This window comes from Myxine glutinosa, chromosome 8 (genome assembly GCF_964187855.1).
Source record: "Myxine glutinosa chromosome 8, kmMyxGlut1.1, whole genome shotgun sequence".
NCBI classification, from domain to species: domain Eukaryota; kingdom Metazoa; phylum Chordata; class Myxini; order Myxiniformes; family Myxinidae; genus Myxine; species Myxine glutinosa.
Window position 1 is genome coordinate 68981429 of NC_136268.1, and position 23435 is coordinate 69004863.

Here is a 23435-nt window from a genome sequence, read left to right on the forward strand (position 1 = left end):
CGGATTACAAAACAAAATCTTCTGTATATGTATTATCTCATGTATTGCCTTTGTGCCAAGTTTGAACAAACTCGGTCCTTGCATGTCCGAGAAATGGTTGGGGACACGTTTAAGTAACAAAATGGCCACCAGTCGGCCATATTGGACCTGATCTCGAAACAAAATGATGTGCATATGTACGCCATCATGTATTGGCTGTGGGCCAAGTACGGATAACATTAGTCCTTATATCTCTGAGATATTGTTGCAGACGGACGTACGAGACTCAATCCATAAGCCCCCGTTTCGGACTAAGTCCAATGGGGGCTAATAATGTATTTGAATAAATTTGGTATGCTGAAATTGTGCTTACCTAGAGGTAACATTTTCCAATATTTAAATTGTTGTATTACCGGTTTACATCTCTTTCCAAAAGGGCAGTATAATAAATTGCATTATAAGATATCAGTAATGTTAAAAAGGGAGCTGTTATGAGTGTTGGCCTGTTTCATGACACCGCCTAGTGGGTGACTATTACATTGCAATACTGTGTACATGCACAGCGGCATGCAAAAGTATTCACCTCTACCAATAATGAAACATTTAGATGAATTACGAATTATGTAGAAACAATTTTTCCAAATTAACTTTTTTATTTACAACTGAAAAGATCATCCTAAACACTTATAGTTGAAGGAGGATGCATGTCAGGAATACCTGTAAAAAACATGTACAAATTAAAATTCACAGGTTGAAAAAGTATTCAGCCCCCCTTCATTCAGTACTTGGAGGAAGCACCTGTAGCAGCAATGACTGCCTCTAACAGCTTTGCACAGTGAGATGGTGAAATTATTTGCCCATTCTTCATGTGAAAATTGCTCTAGTTCTGCAAAGCTTGATGGGAATTGTCAATGGACTGCATTCTTCAAGTCTTGCCATATATGTCCAATCTGGTTCAGGTCAGGACTTGGCTTCAGCGTTGTGCTTCAGATCATTGGCCTGCTGAAATGTGAATCTCCTACCCAGTTTCAGATTAATGGCTGACTCAAGCAGGTTTTCATCAAGGTCCCTTCTGTCCTGAACAGCTGATGAAAAGCAGCCCCATAACATGATGCTACCACCACCATGCTTGACAGTAGGGATGGAGTTGACTGGGTGATGTGCAGTGTTAGGCTTTCGCCAGATAAAACGCTTTGAATTTAGACCAAAAAGTTCCGTTTTTTTGTTTTCTGAACATGCCTGCAGTATATTTGGGGGTGATTAAGATGCTTTTCCGCAAACTCCATACCAGCTTTTAGATGCGTCTTTTTCAGTAATGGCTTCTTTCTTATCACCTGCCCAGGGGCCAACTTTGTGAATGGAATGGGATATTGTTGATTGATGGAACACTGACCCCCATTTTGGATAATATTCAAACGGCAAATAGAGCCTTGTAGATCTTTCAAAGTCATTGTTGGATTTACAGTTACATCCCAAACCAGTTTCCTGCTTGCCCGCCTGCTGAGTTTGGATGGGTGGGCAACCTGATCTGGGTAGATTCTAGGTGATATGATACATCTTCCACTACCTAATGATGATCTCACCATACTCAAAGGGATAATGAGTGACTTTGAAATCTTCTTGTAACCCTCTCCTGAACGGTACTTCTTCACCACTTTGTCTGACCTCTTTGGAAGCTCATTGGTCTTCATGTTGGCATTGTTGGTTGACCAAGTGAGTTGCACCTTAAAACTCCTTCAATAAGTGAGGGAGCTCAATTTTTAAGTTAAACCACTGATTACATGAAGTTGAAACCTATTACACTTATTTTGTAACCTTTCTAACAAATAATTTGCTCCTGAAGTGATTTCGGGTTCATTAAGCGAAGGATTTAATACTTATGCAACTGAGAATCATCTGATTTTCTCTGTTAATCCAACTTATTCACATTTTATCTGCATTTTTTTAGCTTTATAACTTTGGAGTACTTTGTGAAGACTATATATTAAGTTTGATTTGAAAGTATCATGAAATAAACTCAGGTGGCATCAAAATGTGAACACTTATGCAGTCTACTGCAGATCCGGATTTGGGACATGCAAAATGGTTTACTTGAATTAATAGTCCAGTATAATGAGGTATTGGGGTGGGGATAAAGGTTATAGTTTTCATTTTTCGCACACAAAAAGAAGAGGGGCCAAACTTTATCCTGTGAAAGTTCCCGAAACATCCAGTGTCAGCAACAAAATTATTTATTGCATTCATTTTAAGCTATTTCCGCAATAGAATCGTGTGTCGGATATTTAGAGGGTATGGATAGATTATCCCTGGTGTTGGCTTAGCGGTTAGGGTGCCGGCTTGGGATCCTCGGATCCTGGGTTCGAATCCCGGTCAATCGCTGAATTAACGCCAGCGGGGTTGACTCAGCCTGTCATCCTTCCGAGGTCGGCAAATTGAGTACCAGCTTGCTGGGATGAATGATCCCGGTGTGTACCCCGGTTTAGAATAGGTACACCGTATCCCTGCGCATCGTAAGAGGCGACCAAGGGTTGGCGTCAGGAAGGGCATCCGGCCATAAAAACATTGCCTCAAACAGGGAACCATGATTGTCATGGGGCCCGCAAGGCTAACCCCCGCTCCAGCGGGGAAAATGGCCTTAAAACGATCATTCATTCATTCATTTTATGGATAGATTATCCAATGCCTTTCAAATACTAATTATTATTATTGGTGCATTAATCACATAAAAATGAAAGTAAACACATTTATCTTCATAATCATACCCATTTTTAACAACATAATAATCATACATGATGTTATATTTGTGCTGATGTCAGCTTGAAATAGTGATTTTTCAGTCTGAAAACGTACTGAAAACTAAAAATTCACAAAACATTCTTGATCAGTCTTCCAAGTCATTCAGTTCCAATGCATTGTTGCATGTTAGCCCCATAAAGTTACAGATGACGGAACAAGGCATACCTACTCCTCGACAGCCACAACCACCAGTGCAGCCAGCCTTGCACTTGCATGACACAATGCGCTTCAGTTTATCCGGTGCTGAAGGCAAATCCGTTGGCACTGGCAGAAGGGAACCATTGGACAGAATCCATCCCCATTTGTTTGGATCAATGTTGTTTTCCATCCACTGCTGAACCTGGCAGTAGGTCCTGAAGGAATGCTGACGAGCAGCTGCACTGGTTGGTGGCAGGCTTGCCATTTGGAAAACACTGTTTGTCGAGTTTTTGGCATTATTTTTCTTGAACGCTGCGAGTCTGAAATCATCCAAACTGTTGAAAGGTGAACCACCATACAGTGGCAGCAAAAATTCTTCACCAGCCTTTGCAATGTCCTCTGCGTCTGCTTCTGGGATGTTGAAGACTGTCACAGTCTGTGCCAGGTGGTCATTTGATTTCAGTACTTTGTAGCCTTTCTTTTTTCCTTGCTGATACGGCACTGATGTTGTTTCGCTGCCGGTTACAGCATGAAGAAACAGAAAGTTGTCCTTCAAGTTTCCAAGAGCTTGCTGGATGGCAGACACACTGAATACTTTCTGTGGGGCTTTACTGTGCCCAGTAATAGTATTGACCTGACAGATGTTGCAATCAGAAGGTGCTCTGGCCACGAGGATCACGAGGAGGTCAGTGTCAGTTCCTAAGACTACCACTGGCTGGCCCTCTGTCGTGTGATGGAGGGCTGTGGACACAATCAGAGTGTCTGCATCGCTGACTGCTTGTTTCACATCAATGCCAGCAGCTTGAAGACATTCACTGAGAGTTTTTATGAGTCCTTTCTTGTTGTGTGAATTCCCAAGAAAATCAGCCTGGCACACAGTAGCTTTAATATGACCAGCTACGTCAATGTCAGCAGATGTGCGCTTTGCTGCTCGTCTCCTCTGCTCCTCTGACTTTGTGGAGGGAGGGCCAGCATAACCATCAAAAACCACAGTTGCAGTCATTCCATAGTGAGTGGGAACATGCCTCACGTATGTCTGACAGATCTCTGCATATGTCGCTGGGCACGGCCATACAACACAATGAAGGTGACCTCCATTAATGACATAAAGTGGGTCGTGAGGCACGTCAGCAGGCCCAGGTGGAAGAAGTGACAACAGAAGTGATGCTAATGCAGCTTTTGAGGGTCGTCTCAATGAATTGACATCAACCAGAGATGGTGGTCATGGCACAAGCTCATGCTTCATGTATGTTGCTAAATTTGATTCTGAGTCCAGAATTGAGAGGATAAGATTCAGCATCTGTTGTGGCTGAACAACCACTTCTTTCCCTCGGATCTTCACTGAGTTGTTCATGGAGACAAGGGATTTGACTCTGTTTTTGCATTGCAGTTTCACTTCAGCATAAGTTTTGCCGATCATGCCCTTTTGGGAACCAATCCCCACTCTGAGTGCATTGTCACAGTTGACAGATTCATCAGCAATCACTCCTGTTAACAAACTGACCAGCATGTTGGCAGGCTTGGCTTCAAAGGGTGAATGAGAAGTTAACCATTGGATGAAGCAGTCCACGTCGTTTTTGTCTTTGGTTTGTCTTGAGGGTCGAAGCTCTTTGTGTTGTTCTGATGTTTCATGAACAACACCTGCAAAGTCTTCAAGGCTGTTGCAGAGCGCAACTGTCAAACGTAGTGCTTTTATCCACCGGGCAAGGGTGCTGTCAGATATCCCTCTTCCTCGAGTGAATCCTCCAGATGTTTTCATGGCCCTCATCAACACCTGTTCTATGGTCATGTCAGACCACACTCCACCCCAAAGTTTGTCTGAGCGGCGGATTGTAAAGTAGCCGGACTCCACGAACAAGTGTTGGACCTCTGAGTTAAGCTCTTCCATCTGCTGCACGTACAGGTGAGCAGACTTGGCATAGGCAAGATGTCCTGCAGCATGCAGGTAGGGAAGCATCTGTTTGACGGTGTATAGATGAGGATGCCAGTCGCCTGTTCGCTCTGCACGGACAAACAGTCTAATGATCTGCACAAGCTCAAAGTACTGAATCCACAGTTTACCTGTTCTGTTGCTATCCTTCATTTGATTGCAGATTTGTTGTATGTGATCAAACAGTTTTGCAACGTCTTCAGAGGAGAAGGCTTCTTCAAGATCAGAACCTTCCAAAAGACTTGCATACAGTTGACGAAGACTCTCTTTGCAAGTGCCATCAAGTAGTGTTGAGGTCTTCAGAAGAATAGTTGCCAATGCTTCTTGAGTCAGAAAGTGCGCTCTGAGTGCTTGCGAGTATGCGTGGCCTGTGACCATGTGTGATACAGATGAAGGAGCATACACAGTGCTCCACAGTTGCTCAAGTCCACTCCCAGCCATTATATTGCCAACTGCTCCCATGAAAGACACCAACAGATGGAAACCACCGAGCCTCACAATGACATTTCCGAAGTCTTCTGATGATGCTGCGACGATTTCTGAAGCTTTTTGATGCAATGGTTGATCAAACTTCACGACGCACCAGGCTTTGTTCTTCTTGCACTCATCAACAGCAAACATCAGAGCTGTATAGATGGCACTTGGTTTGGTTGGGTCAAGGTTTATGAATGGAAGTGCATCAACCGAACTGACTGCAAACAGTCCTGAATTTTGCATTGCTTCCTCCATGAAACCAGCCCATGATGGCCTTGGTAGTATTTCCATGGCACAGCCTGCCATCCACAAAGAGTCCAACTTCATGGCCCTCACCAAGGATTGAGATGCTTCCTCAGGACACAGAGACAGGCTTCTGACTGCGATTCGTTGCAGTCCAAGTGTTTCTGGCTTTTTGCATGTTCTGATGGGTACATTTCCAAAAGTGCCAATGACACCTGCAAGTAAATTTTCCTTGCACCTTGGCACTGGTGTGTTCCTTCCAAGGGGTGATGCACTCAATACCCCCCAATGCGTGAAATGTGTTATGACCATCAAGGGTGTTGGTGTTGAAATCAACATTGTCGAATGCAAGTTGCATGAATCCCTCTGTCAATGTGTTGTCAGGAGCTGATGAGTCCAGGACAAGGGAATTTTCGTATCGGAGTGCTTCAGCGTAGCTCTCTGCTAATCCAGTATGATGCAGCAGATTGATGAGATCCTTATGGCCATATTTACGATGTATGTACACCGCAACACTCAACAGGATTGGTGACACAAAGGATCTTGGGCGGTTTGCAAACATGATAGCATGCTGGATAGTTGCTGACTTTCTGTCTGAGTTTTTGTTTCTTCTTTTGCGTGGTTGAGTGACACCATCAACGAAGCATTTCAGCGTTTCTGGAAACCATCTTACCAGCTGTTTCTTCCAAAGAATTCGCTGCTGGATAGGTCTCACCATCGAAGATTTACGACCTGACATCCTCTCGGACAATTGCTGCTGCCGTCTCAACTATCCGTTTTCGTTCAGTCATTGTGTCAGACGCTTTATCTGTGTACCACTTGTTATGAAGGATCTTCTGTGCATTGTCTCTGAAACTCACCACTCCATTCTTCCCTGGTAACTCAGTTATGGTGAGATTGTCTCCAAAGTTTGCCAGTAGTTTTTCTTTAAAATGTTTCCTGCTGTATGCCTGGTTGCCTTCTTCATTCATTCTTTCTTCAAGCTCGGCAATAGAATATTGACATTCATCATTCTCACACAGATATGCACAAAGCTTGTTGAACGCATACTGCTTTTCTTCATCCTCTGGACGACCTTGACTTTTATCAGAGATCTTGTCAGAAAAGTATCTTGAATAGCACTTGTTGTGGTACTTTGCTTCAGCTGCCACAAAATCTATGACACTCTCTGCCCGGACTAGAACAACCTCACCCCACTCATCCCCTCTTTGAAGAGCTCGGGCAATCACTTTGTCTCTCATTTCAATGGTTCTGACTTCACAGATTTCCCTCCGAAAATTAGCTCCTTTGTTCTTTTCAACCCTTGTGCTGGCTTCCTTGCCACAGAAGACGCAGTCAGTCTTGATATCAAATTCTCGCATGGCAGAACGTAGACCGGGGTGTTTCTGATGTTGGTTTGTCTGTGCTGGAAGGTTTCTTTTTGGATCCTGGATGGGTATAATACTTCCGACAGTCTGTATGCACAACAATTGAGGAACAGTCTGTGAGCTTAGTATGCAGCCTATCTCCATACTCTAAACTTTTCTCAATAATGGTTTGAAGTCGTCTTGAAACAGCACAAGTGGAACCCTGGTTCAAACTTTCATCACAGAACAAGCAATCTTCTGCCATTTTTCAAGCCTGCCAACACACAAAAAAGGCAATAACAATTAACAATATTTGTTTCCCAGCAAACCGACCTCCAAAAATTCTTCTGCCGCAGTCGTTAAAAGGGTAGGCATGTTTGGTGTGACATTTGACAAAGTTGCTGACATTGGATTTTTCAGGAACTTTCAGACAGTAAGCAATGATGATTATACTGTATGTGTGCAAAGTATAAAAACGATAAACTTTTCCGCCGGGTTGCCTCATATAACTCGCCTAAAAATAATGGACTATAACACCAGCTCTGTGTCCTTTGATGTATCTATATATATTGTTACGGATCTCCGACGTCGGCTCTCCCCTTATCAAGGGGGGGGGGGGGGGTTAGTCCCCTTGTCTTTTATCTGGCCGACGCGAGTCCTGGAAGTTATAACGTCCTTCCCGGCATGGCGTTAGGTAGGGTTTGTTAGGCCTAGGGATTCACTACTGCCTAATTACTAACGCCGACCGGAAACGAGGGATTAACTCCCGCTCGAATCACGGATATGGATGGAATATGCTGAGCGGATAGCAACCCGTGATCCAAGCTGTAAACAGGCGACTAGACCCGATTATAGCGGTTCCGAATCGTGCCACGCTTACCCAATGAGAGAAAAGACTGATGCGATCGGATAAGAGGAAACCAGGAAGAACAAGGCAATTTATTACAAATGTACAGAAAGAAGAGGAAACGAAAGAAATGTATAAGATAGAAAGAGGAAGGAGAAGTACACAGGGCAGTCTTAATTACAGGCTTAAGTTATTCCCTGGACAAACGGGCCCGTCTCACACACAGTCACTCACACGGGGATTGGAGAGGAACAGGTTGATGGTCACCAGCGCGTCCAGGCTCCAGTCAGGCTCCGGTCCAGGCGATGGAAAACCCGGCAGGCAGCTCTTCACAGTGTAACGCAAACGGACAATTATGTCACGGGCGGAAGGCTGGTATCCTGGCGGCGTACTTAATATTTGTACGACTCGCGCCAAACGCCTCCTCTCCAATGTCCTGTGCACAAGTGCAAATTGTGCAAGTCCTTTCAACCCATCTCGTCCATCCCATTTTAACCCATCTTTTATCCCATCTCGTCTTCAGTTGTCATACCCTTCCTCCCGTCCATGGTACACGGAATCTTGTGGTGAGGCTGTTGCCCAGAAACAACTTGCCTTCGTCTCCTGGAAAGCAAATCCAACGGAAGGAAATCTCATTTCCTTTCACAAAGCCCGAAACAAGTGTGTGTCCACCCTCAGGAGAGCCAGGAAACAATATCTCTCCGTTCTCAAGACCGAACTCTCTTATCTGTCTCCCTCTTCCAAATCCTGGTGGCATCTGGTCAAATCTGTTTCTGGTGTTTGTTCACCCTCCATCCCCTCCCTTACCTCAAACGGCTACACAGCTGACTCCGCACGTGAAAAAGCTGAATGCCTCAACTCTGTGTTTGCCTCCAAATCTTGTGTCCCAAACCCATCCCTCTCTGTACCCACCGTACCCAGCCGTACCCAGCTGCTCCTGGACTCCGTGTCCTTTCCTCCTGACAAGGTGGAAAAGTTTCTGTCAACCCTCGACTCTGATTCTGCAACTGGACCTGACGGCATCAGCCCACGGGTCCTAAAATCCTGTTCTTCTGCTCTTTCACTCCCTCTCTCTGTTCTCTTCACCCTCTCTTTTGCTCAAGGTCAACTGCCATCTGCTTGGAAATCAGCCAACATCACCGCTTTGCACAAAAAAGGTGCAAAAACAGATCCTAGCAACTACAGACCAATCAGCCTTCTCCCAATTATCAGCAAAGTCATGGAATCCATCATTGCTTCGGATATGAAATCTTTCCTCTTCTCCAATGGCTTGATCTCTGATCATCAATTTGGTTTCAGACCAGGTCACTCTACTCTGGACATGCTGCTTCTGCTGTCTCAACAATGGATGGAGGTCCTCAATGCCAAACAGGAAATTAGAGCTGTCTCCCTCGACATATCATGTGCCCTCGATACGGTCTGGCACCCCGCTCTGCTCACCAAACTCTCCTCCTTTGGTATCCATGGAAATCTCCACGCATGGCTGGCGGACTTCCTCTCTCGTCGTAGTCAACGTGTGGCCCTGAATGGGTTTCTCTCATCTCCTCTTCCTGTTCAGGCTGGAGTTCCCCAAGGCAGTGTTCTGGGCCCTGTGCTTTTTCTGGTCTTCATAAATGATCTCTCTGACTCTCTTGAAAATCCTCTCTATCTCTTTGCTGATGACTCCACTCTCTGCCGCTCCATTCCTCATCCCTCAGATCGGCAGTCTGCAGCCTCCTCACTCTCTGCAGACCTGGACAAAATCACAGACTGGGCAAACAAGTGGAACATGTCTTTCAATCCTGACAAATCTCACACTCTTACGATGTCTCTCCGAAATGACCGACTAGACAGCCCTCCCATCTACTTTCTGAATAATCCTCTCCAAGAAGTTCTGTCACTCAAGCTTTTGAGTCTCACTATCTGCCATGATCTTTCCTGGGAAAACCACATTTCCAAGCTGGCCTCCAAAGCCAGTCGCCGACTGGGCATCCTCCGTCGTGCGAAGTCCTTCCTTGGCACACCTGAGCCCCTCACCACATACAAGGCTTTCATCCGCAGCTCAATGGAATACTGCTCTCCCCTCTGGGCTGGTGCTCCTGCCTCACACCTAGCTCGTCTTCACGCTGTTGAAACCAAAGCGTTCAGAATCATTGGAATCTCCCGCGATGACGCTATCTCCGAGGGCCTTTCACTTACTCACCGCAGGCAGGTTGGTGGTTTTTCCGTCTTCTACCGACTCCTCTCCGGCGTTGCTCCCCCAGCTCTCTCTGGGCTCTGTCCCCCAAATATTCCTACAGGTCGCACAAGATCTGCCTGCAACCCTCTTATGGTTAAACTGCCAAAATCAAGACTCTCTGCTCACCTTCACTCCTTCATTCCTCTTTTCTCCCGCCTCTGGAACAAACTCCCTCACTCTCTTCAATCCCACTCCTCCCTCCAGGTCTTTAAAACGGCTGTTCACCACCATCTCTTATCTTCCCCAATCCAAAACCTTGATCTTTTCTACCCCTGCTAATTTCACCCCAAATCCACTTTTTTGAGGTGATTTTTGTCTTCTTTCCTGGAAGTCCTTGGTGTCCTTGCGTTTTATACCTATCCTGCCTCCCCCCAGGCCCTCTCCCTCCCACACATCTCCCAATGTCCCTGCTCTCAAATGTTGTGCTTGTGTGCTTCCTCCCCTTCTCTCCCCATCTTGTCGACCGCTCCCCTTTTTATATACTTTGTTTGCTTGCTTGTTTGTTTGATTTGTTTCTTTGATAAATGTTAGCTCTTTCACGAGCCTCGACTCTGTATACAAAAAAAAAAAAAAAAAACCCACGATGAAGCGCATTCGTCCTCGCAGTGCTGTTACCAGTGCGCTCTCCCAACAAGTCCTGTTGAATGTGCGCTCTCCCAATAAGTCCTGTAAAAGGGCTTTGTGCGCTCGCTTTTATAATCCAGCCAGCGATCGCTCTGCGAGCCCAAAAGCCACGCCTATCAGGTGATGTCCCTCCAGCCCTGGTTGGCTGGTTATGGCTTACCGGCCCCGCCCTGATGGTTGGGTGACGTGGCCACACCTTCTTCCTGGCGCTCCACCCCCTTTTTCTGGGCTTCACCTCGTGGCTTATGGCGGCGTTTGAGCGAGCTCAAACTCAAGGGCAGCGAAGGCTGCTGGTTTGCGCGGAAGCCCAGCGAGGTTGCACACGCCGCTGGCCCTAAAGGGCGAGGGCGATGGCTAGCGCTTAATGGCGTCGCTTGGAGGGAGGCTGGCAAAATGGACGGAATGAACGCAAGGGGGCCTATTCTTATTTGATTGACACAACGCAGATTCAACTATTGGAAAATGGCCTTATCTAAACACATACTAAGGAATAACTGAAGTCCTATGGTGACCTACGTGTTGCTTGTGGCCTATCTATGGGGTGCTCCCTTTAACCTTTAATGATGTTATATTTATTTACAAGTGTGGGTTCTCAAAACCGCAACAATATACATATATATATACAGTATATATACAGTATATATATATATATATATATATATATATATATATTGTTACGGTCCGCGGATTAGGATGTTATTTTTACCGAGCGGAGGTATAACCGCGGCCGAACTGTTCTTCCCCGATTCACCCGATTTACCCAAACGTTGGCCGTATCGCGCCACAGCTACTCAATCTGGAAAACTCTAAAGCGACCAAATGCAAAGAGGAAGAAGACATACAGAAGAGTAACTGGGTTTATTATTATTTACACACATAAGCAAAAAGAAAGCAGTCACGTTTATTTACAGGGGACATGAGATGCAGGTGACACAGTGCAAATTACTAGCTTATACTGACTTAGTTTCCTACCCAGGACAGAACAAACAAAACAAACTCACGTAGGCAAAATGGGGAACTTGCAGGCAGGAATGGCTGGAAAGGATGAGCAGGTGGGATCACAGGGCACAGCGAGCGGGTCCACTCCGGGCGGGAAGCGGGGGGGCCGGCGGCTCCTTGAAATCCGCTTTACAGCGCACACCGTCAGGGCTTCACGCGGCTGGTTGAAACGGGGCTGCACTCCTCTGCTGTATCTCTCGTGTAGCTTGCTTCGTAAAAGCTCCTCGGCTTTCTCTTGGACCCTTCCTTTTCGTGTACCTCTCCACGCAGCTCAGCTCAGCCTTTCTCACACTTCTCTCCAGCCCATCTCCTTGGGGGACACCCCCGCGGCGGGTTATATAGGCCCCGCCCCTCAACCTTTGCGAACCTCCCCCAAATGCTCTTCCTCCGCCCTCTCAAACCAAACCCCTCGTGCTCGGTTGGTTGTTCGGGGCTGGCTCACTCCTCCCCTCTATGACGAGGTGGAGACACGCCCTTCTTTCCCAACCCTGCCTCGTGGCCAATGGTGGTTGAAGAAAACCGCCCAAAATGCAGTTGGCCATTGAAATGAAATGAAAGGGGATCTACTCTTATTTCACTTGGTGCAATGGAGTATTTAAATTAATGGGAGACACAGCCTTACCCTAAGACACATAATAAGATATAAGCTACTGAACAAGGGTTTTATCGTGTCCTGCAATGTGGTGTTTATGGAATAACTACCGAGACGCCCTTTGACCTTCGCACTACGGAGGTATTTACAAGGAATCATTACATTTTACAGAGGGTGATATTTACAACAATTTACTATACAATACAACACAATAAAAAAACACAATCCTCATATCCGCAACAATATATATATATATATATATATATATATATATATATTGTTGCGGATATGGGATTTGGCCTCCATCCATATCCGCTTGTAAATATTCCCCTATTTCCCCAATACTCCCCAACTATCCCCAATCCCCCATTCCCTAGTCCCATTGTCTGTAAACAACACTCTGTAGCCCCGACCTTCCCCTTTTTCCCCCATTAAATGTCGTGCCCAGGTTCACCGCATCTCACGTAGACAACTATAGGACATCTTGCTAGTTATTCTTAGTCTATGTCAGTTAAGGACTCGTTTCCATTAATTCTGACTCTTCGTTGCACCAGAATGTGATTGTATGGCACCAGTAGTGAGTTTAGGACCTCCCAATACCTCCCCACAACCTCATCTCCGCATCCTCCCATCATCTCATGGAACTACAACCACAGCGGGGGCGGCGCGGCGGCGGTGCGGGGAGTGGGCGTCCTCACTCCGGCTTAGTTGGCCGCCATTGCCCATGTGCTCCGACGGGGTTACCACGAAGGGGCTGACTGTCAGCTCCTCGTCAAGGGCGGAGCCCGGTAACCCCCCCGCACCCAATAAGAAGCGGCGGGCCGATTCCATCTGGGCGGAGCTAACGAGCCGAGGGCGTGTCACTCCCCGCTGGATATACGCAGCCACTTACCGGAGGTGACGTCAGATGCGCCCCCAGCTTGAAGAGAAACAGACGCCACCTCCAGCGCGACGATACCTCCCCGCATCTCTGGACCGGACCGGGTCGATTCTGCCCCTGAGCTCAAGGTGCACCTTGAGCCATCGACTACCTGCCCCTCCTTGCCATCAATCCCTGTGTGAGTCAGTCTTGTCCCGTTTGTCTGTGGTCTGTCAGGAATAAGATAAGACCGTGAATAAGTGCCCACCTTCCTGTGCTGTACCTCTTGTCGGTGTAATCTAAAACGTTCTGCATACAAATATTATAACCTCCTCCGGAGGTCTTGAGAACTGTACCCCTGGTGTCGTGTCATTTAACCCAGCCGTTGTGTCCTTTCCTTCATTGATCTAGCGTAGCGCGATTCGGCCAACGTTCGAGTGGAATCGGGTAAACTGTGCAGACGCGGTCATACCAAACCGCTCGGTAAACTAACATCCAAAACCGCGTCTGTAACATTGTGTTGGGAAGTGGGATTCGATCCGGAGCGCGTTTCACGCGCTCGAAATTGTAACAGCGAAATTTAATTGTGTTTTACAAAAAAAAAATATAAAAACCCGAATTTTGAAAGTCGCGCTATGGCAGACCAAGACGGCTGGGTTCCGGTAGAGGAGAGTGAGGCAGGGTCGATCCAGGACCAAAATGAGGGACATGAGGCGAGCGAAGCAGTGAGGGTGGCAGGGTCGCAAAATAGCGTCGTCGCGCACGAGGTTACGGGCGCGCAAAATGGCGCCTCGCACATGGCCACGGCGACCACGCCCGCGACCGTGGTAGCGCCACCGGTGGATTTGAACCTGTTTTTAATACAAATGAAGGCCCTTATGGCCCAGAATAGTGAGCAAATGAGGGCTGATAGTGAGCGATTGCAGGGCCAAATGGGGGTAATGGGAAACCAAATGGGGGTAATGGGGTCCAATAGCGAGAAATTGAGGGATGACATGGGAAACCAGATCGGGGGTTTAAGGAATGACATGGGAAACCAGATCGGGGGTTTAAGGAATGACATGGGGGCCCAGATCGGAGGGTTAGGGAGTAGAATAGAGGGATTAGACAATAGATTAGGGGAAATACAGGAGGGGTTAATGGGGGTAGAAAACAGAATGGCCGCTCAAGAGAATCAAATGGAAGGGATGCAAAAGGGGTTAGAGGGGTTAGAAAACAGTATGGAAGGCAAATTGAGGGACATGAGGGACCAAGCGGAAAGGGAAGTTAAACAAATGGGGCAGCAGATAGAGGGGGTCAGAATGGGGGTAGAAACTAAACTGGATGCTCACAGGGAGGAAATGGAGCAGATGAGGGTGGCATCTGGGCAGGAGATGCAAGTGATGGGAGAAGAGATCAGAAGAGGTGTGAGTGAGGAGGTCGGAGGAGTGCGCGAGGAGGTGAGGCACTGTAAGGAGCGCATGGAGAAGGAGGTGAGAAAGGGGACTGTAAAATTGCAAGGGGGTATAGAGGACCTGACGCAGGAAGTAGAACAACTGACAGAGGGACAAAAAGAACTAACGGACCAGGTAAAGAAGAACACAGCGGTAATAGGAGGGTTAAAAGCGACACAAATTGACCTAAAAAATGACTTGGTAGCGACGAAGAGGGAATGTCAGATGGTACGTGAGGGACTGACAACGAGGTTGGACGAGGTGATAGAGGTAATGGAGACGTAGGACCGGCAGGTGAGGACGCACATGGAAACGGTCAAGGTAGCCTTAGAGGACGAGCTTGAGGAGACGTACCGGGACATAAAAGAGGTGAAGCAGAAATTAGAAGAAGTGGAAGAAGGGGTGAGCGAAATTAAGAAGCGACGGAGAGAGGATAAGAAAGAGATAAAAGAGGAGGTAAAAGAATTGGTTCAAAGTCTGTGTTTGGATCGTGATAATGTGCTCATTAACCGGATGAGGGATTCGCAGGTGATGGAGGAGAAGCGAAGAGAAAGAGGACCCGGTGTAAGTGGTGACCAATATGGTCGTGCGTATGATGCGCCAGGTGATTTAATGAGCTTGGGGGTCGAGATGGACCCGGGTGTTCGTGAGAGGCTGTTGGTGAAGTGTGCGACAGGTCTGGTGTGCGAAAAAGGAGGTGTGCGAGAAAGTCCGACTCTGGGGTGTGTGAGGAAAAAGTGCGTGCCAAGGAGTGAGGGTGCTGGCGAGAGTGAGTCGGTCGTAGCGCGTGTGCGAGGGAGCACATGGAAGCGCGGTGTGGTAAGTGTTACAGAGGGTGTGACGGGAGAGTGTGCGCAAGGGTGTGCGCGGGAAAGGTGTGTAACGGACGGGTGCATGAGGAAAGAGTGCGCTGTCAAGAGTAAGGGTGAGTGCGCTGTCAAGAATGGAGGTGAGAGTAGTGAGAGTGACAAGGAGCGTGAGTTGGTTGTGACAGGTGAGCGAGGATGTACACCTGGAATGGGAGGATGCACACCTGGAATGGTAGAGCGTGAGTGGGAATGCACGCTGGAATTGGTAGTGAGGCACGTGGTTGGGTGTGCGAGTGAGAGCACACCTGTGATTGTCACAGAGGAGGTGACCGAGGAGGGGGCGCGAAGAGGTGTGTTGGTGAGGTGTGCGAGCGACGAATGTGTGCCAAGGTGTTCGGTGGTCAGGTGTGTGACCAAGTCGGTGAGCGGAAGGAGTGTACCGAGGTGTGTAAGGAAAGGTACGAGGAGGATGGAAACGGCTGCATGTATGAGCAAGAAAGGGGTACCGTATGCTTGTAACCATGCAGGTGAAGCATCGACGGTAACCGGGTTAAAGGTTAGAACGACTTATAGCCGAATCGGGCCCTCGGTGCATGCCGGGCCTCGCTTTGAACGGCCGCGTCCGTGCTCCACTAGGCGGAGCGGGCAGCTGGATAGGAAGGGTCGTCATGGCGACCACGTTTTGTTGAGACGTGCCGGCAGGTCGAGATCGGGACATTGGATGGCTCCACGCCGAGATGGTGCGTGGGATCTCGGCCCGGGTAAACCCCCGTCCCTGCCCCGAATGCGGGACGTATCCAGCCGCTGGCACCAAACAACCCGCATTCATAGCTCGGCTTTACGAAGCCGGGCTTTGGACAGGAATTGGCGCACCGAGAGGCATTAGTGAGTAGACTGTAATGACGAGGATAGTGTTTTGGCCCCAAAATTAGAGAAAAACAAAATTTGATGATTGGCAAAGGATTGGCAGTAGTGATTGGCAGATGATGGGCAGTGATTGGCAAATTTTTGATTTGTTGAAATTTGATGTGCAAAATTGGTAGTGAGCGATGGGCCCGGTGGGTAAGGGTGGCATCCCTGCCACCCTTCCCATGTGGGGCAAATGCGCAATAGCTTATGGGGTGTATGGCAGTGAAAACTAGCCCGGGTGGGTTAGGTTATATTGTAGGGATCTAGCGAAGATGACATTAGGTAACGTTAAGGTTAGTTAGTGACTGATACCTGTAGTGGGGACGCAGGTAGATTAGTGTGGATTATAATGACGAGGGAGCGCAATAGTTTAAAGGGACGACTGGGAAGCGCAAGTTTCAGAGGGGAGTAGTTAGCTGAGATGATGCCGTGTGTTTGAGGATTGAACAGGTGAGATTGAACAGGTGTGATTGAACAGGTGTGATTGCACAGGTGTGCAACTGAACAGGTGTGTGGAGCAGTGTATGAGTAGTAAGTGTTGTGGATCAGCGCGAATGCGCTTGGGGAGAGAAGGGTGCAGGTGGCACCAGGTGTGAGAGCACAGGTGTGCAAGTACAGGTGTGTGGAATATATGGAGCAGAGAATGAGTGGTGTGGAGAGAGTTGGAGTAAGTGGTACGGAGTGGTGTGCATGGTGCGAAGGTGTGGATGGGGGAAGAGTGGACCCCTTTCACGAGTACCCGGGGCGGGTAGTGTAAGTGTTAGGTAGAGGGTATAGGTAAATTGTGGTTGGATATTGGCATTTGTGGTGCGGTTGCAGAATGGTATTGTGGATGGGTGCATTAGTGTTGTGGAAATGGCTGGGCGTGTAGCCTGTTAGTGTGTGTAGTTGGTTGGGCACTCCACCACTGTGAGGATGTCGGCCAGGTGAGGCCGCAGGTGGGCTCTGGGAGCCGGTAGAGTTGTGGATGGGGCCCGAGGATCCGGAGGACGGACCCGGGTAGCCCAGTGCCAGAGAGGGCACCGAGTGGGGAGAGCGCCAGAGGGCCTTCCCCAGGTAGATAGGTTAGGGTGAGGAGCAGGTAAGCTCGGGTGGCAACTACAGTGGTGGAGGTGTGCAGGTGGGTAGACCGGCTAGGAGAGCTACACGTCGCAGCCCAGAAATTGTGCAAGGGCACCGGGAGATGAATCGGGGGAGTGAGACCCCAAATTGAAAAGCACCACAGTTTGGTCAATGGGAATTGGTTTTTAGAACCCATAGTGTAAGAGGGCCAATGGATTGGCAGGGAAAGACCCCGGGTAATGTAAAGTTGTTAAAGTCATTTAGGAAATAGTTAGGATTGATGAACCTGTCGCACCATACGCAGCCACTTACCTGTGGTGATGATGATGACTCCACACCTGTGTTTTCTTTGTTTTGTGTTGCAGGAAATGAGAATTGCTGTGAGGATTTGTGAGACGCATCACGACGTGGATGAGACATTGGGGTGATTCCATCTCTCCCTCCTTAGGAGGGACTGATGATGAATTGGTGATGGCAAATTATGATGTTGAGTTGGAGATGGCAAATTGTGATGAGAGTTGGAAATGGCAAATTTGATTGGTTAGGAGGGAGAGAAGACGAATTTGGTTTATGGGAGGAACGGGGAAGACAGTAGGGACGTTTGTTGATTTGTAAAGTAGATGTTTATGGGTAGTGTTGTGTTTTGTGGATACAGTAAGGGGTAAGGGAGGGGCAATGTAGGTTACCTGGTGGGGGGGGGGGGGGCGTACGGTAGGAACGTACCTGTCTCACCTGGTTCCCATGTGCCCCCAGTGTGCATTACCTTATATTGCGTGCACTTTTGCGCCCTTACCACCTTACTCACTTGTCTTCTTCTTTTGTCTCCCACCTCCGAGGATCTGGCTTTGGGGCAGAGAGAGAGGAGAGAGAGGTGCTGGCTCCGCAGTTGTGGGCCTGCACTTTCGCTGCTTGCTGCCGGGATCGATACACCATATGGACCGCAATTTTTGTGGCCGCCCACCATGGACCGCAGTCTTTTGCGGGCAAGCACCACCCGTTGATGGACCTATGGGTCAACGTGGCACCTATGCCATACAGGTGAACCACTTTTAGTTGGCCCCCTGACGGCCACAATAAAGAAATGGACGCGGTTGGCGCCTTTCTTTATTTTTGAAAGAAGCCAGAAGGCCAAGTGCACCACATGAAGGCAAGACCAGCGGCAGAACATCGGCCGGCTGCGACACCACCGGTGACGTTGAGCACTTTATTGGTGCACCGGATGGTGCTGACTGTGTGATGGGGTGGTGCTTTTGGTGTTTGAACGGGGTGCTCTGCACATTATTAAAGGCCGTAGGGCCACAGAGCACTCGTGGGTTGGTGTATCGATGCTGGCATGCGTGCTCTCTCTATGCATAACATCTGCATGTGTTCCTCCAAAAACAGGTCCTGGATCGTAGTGTAAATATCAGCGTAGTCTTGTGTAAATAATGCTCCCTACCGGCTGTATGTTTAGTTTGAGGATTCTTTCCGCGATTCGGTTATCCTGTGGGTGTGTTTCTGTGAGGAGAAGGGTGCAACGTCGCAGGGGGACATATTTACTCAATTGTGAACATCTGTAAAACTGTCGCACTCAGGGTAGAGTTAATAGTAGAGGGAACTACATCTGAGTGCCACACTAACGTAGGTAAAGAATTATCGGGTCGGGACGCCCCGAGGTAGAGAAGGGTGCAATGTTGCGGATATGGGATTTGGCCTCCATCCATATCCGCTTGTAAATATTCCCCTATTTCCCCAATACTCCCCAACCATCCCCAATCCCCCATTCCCTAGTCCCATTGTCTGTAAACAACACTCTGTAGCCCCGACCTTCCCCTTTTTCCCCCATTAAATGTCGTGCCCAGGTTCACCGCATCTCACGTAGACAACTATAGGACATCTTGCTAGTTATTCTTAGTCTATGTCAGTTAAGGACTCGTTTCCATTAATTCTGACTCTTCGTTGCACCAGAATGTGATTGTATGGCACCAGTAGTGAGTTTAGGACCTCCCAATACCTCCCCACAACCTCATCTCCGCATCCTCCCATCATCTCATGGAACTACAACCACAGCGGGGGCGGCGCGGCGGCGGTGCGGGGAGTGGGCGTCCTCACTCTGGCTTGGTTGGCCGCCATTGCCCATGTGCTCCGACGGGGTTACCACGAAGGGGCTGACTGTCAGCTCCTCGTCAAGGGCGGAGCCCGGTAACCCCCCCGCACCCAATAAGAAGCGGCGGGCCGATTCCATCTGGGTGGAGCTAACGAGCCGAGGGCGTGTCACTCCCCGCTGGATATACGCAGCCACTTACCGGAGGTGACGTCAGATGCGCCCCCAGCTTGAAGAGAAACAGACGCCACCTCCAGCGCGACGATACCTCCCCGCATCTCTGGACCGGACCGGGTCGATTCTGCCCCTGAGCTCAAGGTGCACCTTGAGCCATCGACTACCTGCCCCTCCTTGCCATCAATCCCTGTGTGAGTCAGTCTTGTCCCGTTTGTCTGTGGTCTGTCGGGAATAAGATAAGACCGTGAATAAGTGCCCACCTTCCTGTGCTGTACCTCTTGTCGGTGTAATCTAAAACGTTCTGCATACAAATATTATAACCTCCTCCGGAGGTCTTGAGAACTGTACCCCTGGTGTCGTGTCATTTAACCCAGCCGTTGTGTCCTTTCCTTCATTGATCTAGCGTAGCGCGATTCGGCCAACGTTCGAGTGGAATCGGGTAAACTGTGCAGATGCGGTCATACCAAACCGCTCGGTAAACTAACATCCAAAACCGCGTCTGTAACAATATATATATATATATATATATATATATATATATATATATATATATATATATATATATATATATACATATATATATATATATACATATATATATGTATATATATATATTTGCACCAATTTTGTTGAAATTTGTGATAGAGTTAACGTTCGGGTAGTGCAAACAAAATATACCTTGGGATAAGATGATTGTCAAAACGTTTTGAAAAAAGGGGGAAAAAGATGCACACTAGTGGACGTAGGTTATCTTTTCACCCCGTCTGTCTTTCTGTCTTTTTTTTTTTTGTCTGAACAGGATATCTCAAAACGTTCTGGGCAGATTTGGATTACATTTGGTGGGCAGGTTATTTTTTTTTCAGTTGGTTGGTTTTTAGCTCACCTGAGTTGTTGTTCAGGGGAGCTTATGCGATGGCGCGTCGTCCGTCCGTCCGTCCGTCAGTCCGTCTGTCCATCCATCCGTAAAGACTTGAAACTTCTTCTCTGAAACCGCTGATGAGATTGCAACCAAATTTGACACAAATTATATTTGTTGTGTTGTGACTAAAGTTTGTTCACGGCATTAAACAAAGGTTAAGGTCTAAGGGGGTGTACAGGGGTCAAAGTGAATCCAGGTTGGACCCCCTAAAATAGGAATTTGCTTTTTTTTCTCTGAAACTACACACAATATTTCGATGAAAATTGACCACAACCCTCATCACCCATGACGGTCTGAGGAGATATACAGGATACAAATGTATACAGGATTATATATACAATATACAAAGGTGTACACACATAACAAAGGTATACAGGATTCAAAGGTATACAGGATGGGATGGGGGTAGGGGTTGCATGTGTAGTTTCTAAGAAGAAAGCAAATACCTATTTTGGGGGGCAACCAGAAGATCTGGATCCGGTTACTAGAATTTTTACTGTGATTTTCCACCAATAGGGTTGAAAGCGATATATAGCACGATATTTCAAAAAGTTATGGATGGATTCGGAACAAACGTGGTGGACAGGTTGGGTGTGATTTGATTTGATTTTGGTGAAGATCGAAACCTGGATACAAGTTTTTTTTAAGTGATTCTTCACCAATGATTGATCGGGCCAAAAACGATATCTGGCATGGTATCTTAAGAAGTTGCGGAAGAGTTGTGACAAAACGAGGCGAATGATTTGGTTATGTGACAAGTACAAGCCGATTCGATTTTGGTTCAGGTCCAGATCCAGATCCGGCCCATCAGTGGGATACGAAACATAAACTGTTCAGCCTGGCGGGAGTATGCGCTCCACCGTGTGCCGTTCTAGTTTTATCTGAAGAGCGTTATGTTGTTGCTGTTGTTGTGCCGGATGTTGTGGACTATTGTGAAAATGCATCATGATATAAGAGGAAGGGGGAAGGCGACGTAAGTCATAAAGAGAGACGCCATCTTGTATGTGGGAGCATTACGTGCTGCAGAATAAACGGACTTATGTCTTGTAATAATCAGTTTGTGTGAGACACCACAAGGAGTCGGGAGTGCTGGGGAGCCATGGCTATGTACTGTGTCAGACATTAAACATGCATTTCTCATGTACTTTGAGTTATTTATGTAATTTCTTCTGACGTCCATGATGATCATGAACATGTAGCATTGTGACAGTGATGAAACCTTTTGCTGGGTGTTCTGCCTAAACTACGAAAGAACCCAAAGGAGAAAAAAAACAGGAAGCAACCGCTCTTCTCTTTTGCTCTTTTGGACCATTGAAGAGTAAGGCCCGAAACCTCAGCTTCACTTTTATTCACAGCGGATCAATTACCATTATAGGTATTTTATTACCTCCGCCACCAAAGGTGGATGGGGGTTATGTTTTCACCCCTGTCTGTCTGTCCGTTTGTGAACACGATATCTCAAAAGGTTGTGGACGGATTTGGACGAAATATGGCAGAGATGTAGCGTTTGTGACGAGGACTAAATGATTAGATTTTGGTGAAGATCCGGATTCGGATCCGGCTAGTATAATTTTTAAAATGATTCTTCACCATTGGGAGATGGGGCCAAAAACGATACATAGCAGGATATCTCAAAAAGTTGTGTATGGATTTGGACGAACCATGGTGGACCGGTTGGGTGTCTGACAAGAACAAATACATTCGATTTTGATGAAGAACTGAATATGGATTCGGATATGATAATTATTTAATTATATAAGTGATTCTTCACCATTGGGAGATAGGGCCAAAAACGATACAGGATATCTCAAAAACGTTGTGGATGGATTTGGACGAAACTTCGTGGAGAGGTTGGGTGTGTGACAATGACAAATAAATTCAATTTTGGTGAAGATCTGAATATGGATTCGGCTACAATAATTATTTTTTGTGGAATGGCAACATAGAGAGTAACCCAGTTTTAGGACCGGCAGAGAAGATAACTGAGAAGGAAGTTGAGGATGCGATAAAAGCAATGAAGAGTAGAAAAGCGGGAGGGCCAACGGGAGTTGTGCGAGATATGTTGAAGGCAGCCGGAAGTTGGGGTGTGAAGAGAATGACAGAGATCTGTAATCTGGTGGTGAAAGAAGGCCGCATTCCAGTGGATTGGGAACTGAGTACCCTCGTCCCTCTATACAAGGGGAAAGGTGACCCTCTGGACTCGTATCGAGTGATGAAGTTCTTGGAGCATGGAATGAAGGTATTGGAAAGGGTGTTGGAGAGGAGGATAAGGAAGAAAGTGAAGGCGACGAAATGCAGTTGGGATTTATGCCAGGAAGAGGAACGACAGACGCGCTTTTTTATTGTGAGGCAGTTGCAGGAGAAGTACATGGAGAAGAGGAAGAAGTTGTTTCTTGGGTTTGTTGATCTGGAGAAAGCATTCGATAGGGTTCCACGTGAAGTAGTGACATGGGCATTGAGGAAGTTAGGAGTGGAGGAATGGTTGATCAGAGTAGTGATGGCAATGTACAAAAGAGCACGCACAGCTGCAAGGACGAAGGACGGGAACAGTGGTGAGTTTGAGGTGAAGGTGGGAGTGCATCAGGGGTCGGTACTAAGTCCACTACTATTTGTAGCTGTGATGGAGGTGCTGGCTCAGAACGCAAAGGAGGGTTTACCATGGGAGTTGTTGTATGCAGATGATCTGGTGTTGATTGCAGAAAGTATGGATGGACTGAAGAAGATGAACAAGTGGAAGGAATGTATGGAGACAAAAGCTCTGAAGGTGAATATCGGAAAAACGAAGGCGATGGCAAGTAGTAAAGCATGTGGTGAGGTGGAAAGAACAGGGAAGTGGCCGTGTGCTGTGTGCAGGAAGGGTGTCGGAGTGAATTCCATTCAATGTGCAATGTGCGCTGAGTGGGTTCATCAAAAATGTAGTGGTTTGAGAGGGTCATTAACCAGTGTGGCAGCTACATTCAAGTGTAAAGTGTGCACAGAGGGAGCTGCAGATGGAGGA

The 23435-nt window shown here is 47.4% G+C and overlaps 1 long non-coding RNA gene across 1 annotated transcript in view; it reads left to right on the top strand.

Annotated features, from left to right (window-relative positions):
* The window catches only part of LOC144893290 (uncharacterized), a 41097-nt gene that overhangs the window by 1036 nt on the left and 16626 nt on the right, over nt 1-23435 (top strand). The window lies entirely within an intron of this gene.